The following is a 5956-nucleotide window of genomic DNA, read 5'->3' on the forward strand; positions in this document are numbered from 1 at the left end:
GACTCCCCCTGGATAGTTTCTACACAGGAATAGTCTGAGACCGTTAGCTCTATTCTTACTACCAGCTACGGCAGACGTCGCGCATACGCGCTTTTCCACCTTGGCAGCCGACGCTGCACCCACGCTCTGGACGCCTTGCCGACGACGCCGCGCCCACGAACTGTCCGCCTTGCAGTCGACGCCGCGCTCACGAGCTTGCCCATAGCCGTAGAAAATTACTATCAATGGTAGTAAAGCTGATACCTGTTGCAGCGGGGCTGCCGTAGCTTTAGCGTCAGAGGAAGACGTTCGACTCAAAGAGTCACTAATACTAAGTTTTTTATCCAAAGGACACTTACAGCCCAAGACCAGGGCTCAAAGTTAATACCTTAACTTTTATGCTTCAAAACCAGAAGTGTTTTTATTTACTATTATTGCGGCCAAGCCGCCTAGGGGTAAATGTATCTCTTTAACTATCTAGCATAGTTAAACCTACTCAAATGCATAACGTGTGGCTTTCAGCCAACGTACTGAGAGACCTTGTTAACTCTCCAACTTATGTACTGAGCGTTTGTTACCTCTCCGGGTACTTCGTACCCCTGTGTGTTCCACACTATGTAACCCCGTTACACTCTCCCCCACTAAGATGAGAACATTCCGTTCTCGAAACTCTCCTTAGCGAGGTCACGTCTTGTTAAGACGGCGGAGGTTACTACACCTCACACCAGCGTTGTACAGCTCCGTGAGCTCACAAACGCCTACGCACCGTTAATGCCCAACTTCTCGTCGTCGGCCCACGGCCCTATGTTCCAAGCGCAGCGCGCATCTTGCTCTCAAGCGGTCTCAGACCTACGCTCGCGCTCCGCGCCTACTCCAAGAGCTGCAAACCGCTTAGAGCAATGCTCTTGACTCATTCGAGTCGTCGACAACAGCTCAGCGGTTAAACACTCGCTTCACAAGCGATAGGTCGGTGGTTCGAACCCACCAGGGCACAGCCCTCTCGTTCCATGAACGATTGTTCACGCTTGGACAAGCCTAAGGGCAGCACCCTTTTAGCTCAATGGTCGAGCGTTGGCTTTAGAAGCCACAGGTCGGTGGTTCAAATCCACCCGGACGCAGCCCTCTCATACCATGAGTGGTCCGTTCTCGGACTGACGTACGGGCATCGCCCTTATAGCTCAATGGTAGAGCTCCGGCCTGTCAAGCCAAAGGCCAGTGGTTCGATCCCCGTTCAGGACACCACTTTCGCTGATACAGCGCATCCACATTTGGATCATGCTCATCGAGCAAGTTGTTTCAAAAGGACTATGCGTCTATCGAGACGCTTGTGCCTGAACCTTGTTCAGCACAACACGAAGCACCTGCTTCCTTCGGGACCATGTCCCTATCACCACGAGGTCTCTCCACCTCTTGCTCCCGCTGCGAGCACCGCTCATACGTACGAGCTGGCTGCTGCAGCCACTGGTCAGAGCCTGAGCCCAACTACTGACCTGATCGCTCCCCACTCTAGTGGGAGGTGCCCAGCGCCTGGCGACGCTTTTGCACGCCATGGTGGCGCTTCGGCACATGATGTGCCCGGTCGTAAGCGTCAACGACGTCAGGGCAATCTTGCCGGAGGATAGCCTCAAACTCCCATGAGTTCTGTGAGTGAGGTAACCCCTCCACTTCACCAAGTACTGGGTACGACCCTGGCGTCTACGCCACGCCACAAGGCGTTCCACGTGAAAGTGGAGCTCACCATGCTTATCGAGCAGAGCTGGAGGAGGCCTTGCCTCAGCTGGGCTCTCGTGGGGAGAGTCAGCACTTGCCGAAACGGTTCTGCGTCCATACGACGCCGGCGTCCACGACGCGAACGCTCACGCTCACCGCCCATCGGTCGATCTAGAAGAGATGATCCACCTTGTGGATAGGTTAGAGCCACCACTGTTGACTCACAACCAGGTCTCGGACCTTGAGCGTCCAGTCGCTCGGCTGAACGTTCAGCTTGCCTTGCTCCTGCATCTCGAGCACTTCGCTCCGCGACCTGTGGCTCTGCCACATGCTGTTGATCAGCCATCTGTGGATCCACCACTTGCTGTCGTTCAGCCTCCCGTGGCTCTACCACCTGCTGCCCTGCAGCTGTCCGTGGCCCAGCCACCGTTGGTGCCAACGCCTCCGCGCTCACCTGAGCAGGGTCTTGGTATGGCTTAAGCAAGCCAACATAGAAGACCGGATGCGCGCGCATCTTCTTCGGAAGGTTGAGCGTATACGCTAGGCCCTTCCTGGCCACGACCTTAAATGGTCCTATGAACCGAGGTCTTAACTTCGTTTTGAAGACTGCAGACACTGCATGAGTAGGTAGGTTTTTAGCGTTTAATAAAACTTGGTCTCCGACCTCAAACCTCTCAACATTGCTTCTGCCCTTGGCATCTGCATGCTCCTTCTGCGTGTCTTGGCTTTCAGCCATAGCGTCGCGTACTTGACGCATTACGCTCAGTCTCAAAGAGACGAAGTCATCGACTTGCTTGCAAACCGCAACAGGGCTGACATCAGCTAGCCGCTCGGCTATCCCTCCCCCATCAAGCCCTGAGCCACTGCGTGGCGGCGTCAGTGGGACGCGAGAGGTTAACCAAGCCGCTCACATAGAACGGAGTGTAGCCTGTCGAGGCGTGCACTGCATTATTTAATGCGAACTCAACGAGTAGGAGCATCTGGCTCCAGCGTTTTGGCGCCTCAGCGCATATGCTTCGGAGGATATCCTCCACAACGCGATTCACGCGTTCGGTTTGACCGTCGGTCTGCGGATGGTTCGCTGTGGACATGTCCAAACGAGTGCCGAGCACTCTGAAGAGGGACGTCCAGAACTTCGCGGTGAAGCGCGGGTCTCGATCGGAGACAATTGCCTCAGGCAAGCCATGTTGGCGAAATACTCGGTCTAAAAACAGCAAAGCTGTACCCTCACCATCAATGGTGTCCGGCACCGCCGCTAAATGAGCCATCTTGCTCAATCGGTCTACAAAGACCACAATACCCGTGTTTCCCGCCTTATCCTTGGGAAGGCCAACATGGACTGCCAACATCCCTTGGGGACGGGCAAACTCGCCAATGGCGCTGCCGTGCTCGGCGCGGACTTTGTCCGTTGACACGTCTCACACGTGCGTACATAGGTGCCGACCCACTTATACCTCTTGGGCCACCAGTACATCGAGCTCACCGAGCCATAGGTCTTCTCCCGACCTAAGTGCCCGCCCACGGGCGTATCATGAACCTCATAGAGGATTCGATACTTTAGATCCTCATCATGAGGAACGACTACACGAGGGTTATCCTCAGAGTCGGTGCTGTAGTACAGCAGGCCGCCATCAAGTGAGTATCGATGCAGCCTCGCGCGTAAGCGCGCAGACAATTCCTTGTCAGAGTCCTTAAACTCTTCGCTCCCAAGAGCCCGTAGCAGCGCTACGCACATGTCGTCCTGTGCATACGCTCTGCGTATCAAGTCAGGCACTGACGACGTCACTGTCGTGACATGGGGTAATTCGTAGTCTGGCCTGCGCGAGAGCGCATCGGCCACTACATTAAGCCGTCCCGGCTTGTACTTCACCTCGAAGTTATACTCGGCAAAGAAGGAAAGCCATCTTGCCATTCTCTGAGAGAGATGAGGCGACTGTGTCGCATTGCGTAACGACACATGATCAGTAAAGATCACAAAAGGCTTAGAGCCTAGCAGGTGTACCCTGAATTTGACTAGAGCATACTTCATTGCAAGTAGCTCTTTGTCATGAACTGGATAGTTCTTCTCTGCAGCTTTGAGCTGGCGAGACTCAAACGCGATCACGCGTTCACGCCCTTCGGCGTCTGCTTGTAGTAAAGCACAACCCGATTGCAAAATCGGAGGCGTCACAGACGACGCTAATCGGACTATCCGGGTCCGGTAGCGCAAGGATCGGAGCCTGGAGAAGGCTCTCCTTCACAGCCGCAAAGGCTCCGTCGTGCTCGACGTTCCAGCACCATGGTGCGTCCTTTTTAAGGAGATCTGATAATGGCCGAGCCATCTCCGCGTAGTTTGCGCTGTACTTGTGCAAGTAATTGGCTAAGCCTAGCCACTTGCGTAAGTCCTTTTGGTTCTTGGGAACCGGCCAGTCCACGATGGCCTTGACTTTGGCAGGATCTGCCCTTAAGCCACGCTTCCCAATGAAGCATCCGAGGAAAGGTATTTCCTCCGCGCCAAAGACGCACTTATCCAAGTTGGCATACAACTTATTAGTGCGCATGCACTCGAGCACCGCTCGCAAGTGGTCAATGTGGTTTTCCACGTCTGACTTTCCGTGCTCAGCACGACTATGGACGAATATATCGTCAAAGTACGTTTGAGCGTACGCCCAGTGGGGCCTAAACCACTGCGTCACAAGACGATTGAACGTTGCTGGTGCGTTCGACAGCCCCTGGGGCATCACCAGCCACTCCCAGAGCATACCGCTCGGAGTACTCACCGCTGTCAGCGGAATGTCGCTCGCTCTCATGAGCAATTGGTAGTAGCCATCGACCAAGTCGAGCGCGCTGTACAACGTACAGCCTACCATGTTGTTCTGCAGAACATCCTTGCGAGGAATCGGCGTTTGCGCCGAAATAGTGGCCGCATTCAGCTTGTTTAAAGCATGAACAATGCGCCACCTGCCGTTCGGCTTTCTGACACAGAACGTGGGTGTCGAGTGCGGAGACTTACTCTCACGCACCATCCCTGCCTCGTGCTTCGCACGGAAGAATGCGTCAATGACGTCACACGGTGCTCTCGGCAAAGGCCATTGCCTTGTTACGCAGTATTTGGTTCCAGGAACCAGGTCAATCTCATGACACACGCCTCGATCCGGAGGCAGGCCCGTCGGTGGGTCTTTCGAGACATCGTCTCCATACTCCTTCACCACCGGGTCGAAGGGATCCGAAGGATCTTTGAGGATCGCCGATCCACTTCTTGCGCTCAGCGCCTTCTTGGTGTCCTATAGGACCGCGTCGTCCACGACGGATGAGGAGTTCAACTCCTCCTCAGGTCCCAGCAAGACCACCTCAGCTAGCTCGCCTGCCTTTAAGGCTTCGCCAAACTCGGCAATGGACATCTCGTCCAGCTCTAGCAGAGCATCTGCAGCGGGCAGAGTATCAAGGCTGATATCGCCTTCTACCTCCCCCGTCACTCCGTTCACGAGTGTATACAGCTGTTCACAGCAATCACGTGGAGCATCACCGCTCGTCACGTTGGACACATCGTCCGACGTCGAAGACATCACAGACGCCCTGCGTCTTCTTCTCCTCTCCCTCCGCGACCGAGCCCGGCCGAATGAGGGCGGTGTGGCGACATCTCCGTCACCACCACCGGGTGCAGCAGCACCATCACTTCTCGAAGAGGATACAGTGTCTCGCAAGACACTCGGCTGAAAGCCAAGAGGTTCTTGACCTTCACACAGTGAACTAGGTGTCATTTCACCTGCATCTCTTGGGCCACGCCCATGATGCCTCGACTCGCAGTCGACCGCGACCCTCGGGTCACGGAGCGGTAGGTCATCGACCAGATTTGTACCACTCAGTGGATTACGCGCCACTCCGCGCTCGTCCTCACCAGGACCCAGCAGTTGGTCATTGACCTGACCTGCACCGCTCAGCGGATAACGTGCCGCACCACGTACGCCCTCAGGGCAAACAGCAACCTCGTTGCTAACAATTTCGGACATACCAATGTCCAGCACTACGGCCGCCTCGGCCTCGTGCTCGCGCCAAAAGCGCTTCTGCTTCCTAGCAGAGGTGGGTTCATGACTCACCAAAGCTCCACTAGGAGCAGGGTGCGACGCACCTAGCGTTTTCGACTTCCAGTCGACCCATGGCTCATGGCGTTCCAGCCATGCCATGCCAAGGATGAGGTCATACCTCGCATCCAGGTCTAAGACCAAACAGCGTTCCACGCTATCGAAGTTCTCAAACTTCACTCCAAGGTCGACAGAGACCTTCGACA

The 5956-nt window shown here is 55.3% G+C and overlaps 1 non-coding gene across 1 annotated transcript; it reads left to right on the forward strand.

Annotated features, from left to right (window-relative positions):
- The first annotated feature begins 1023 nt into the window (after positions 1-1023).
- Positions 1024-1097, forward strand: PITG_31664. Its single transcript has one exon. It is a non-coding gene; the product is annotated as a tRNA-Leu (tRNA).
- The last annotated feature ends 4859 nt before the right edge of the window (positions 1098-5956 follow it).

Source organism: Phytophthora infestans, genomic scaffold (genome assembly GCF_000142945.1).
Source record: "Phytophthora infestans T30-4 supercont1.555 genomic scaffold, whole genome shotgun sequence".
Taxonomy (NCBI): domain Eukaryota; phylum Oomycota; class Peronosporomycetes; order Peronosporales; family Peronosporaceae; genus Phytophthora; species Phytophthora infestans.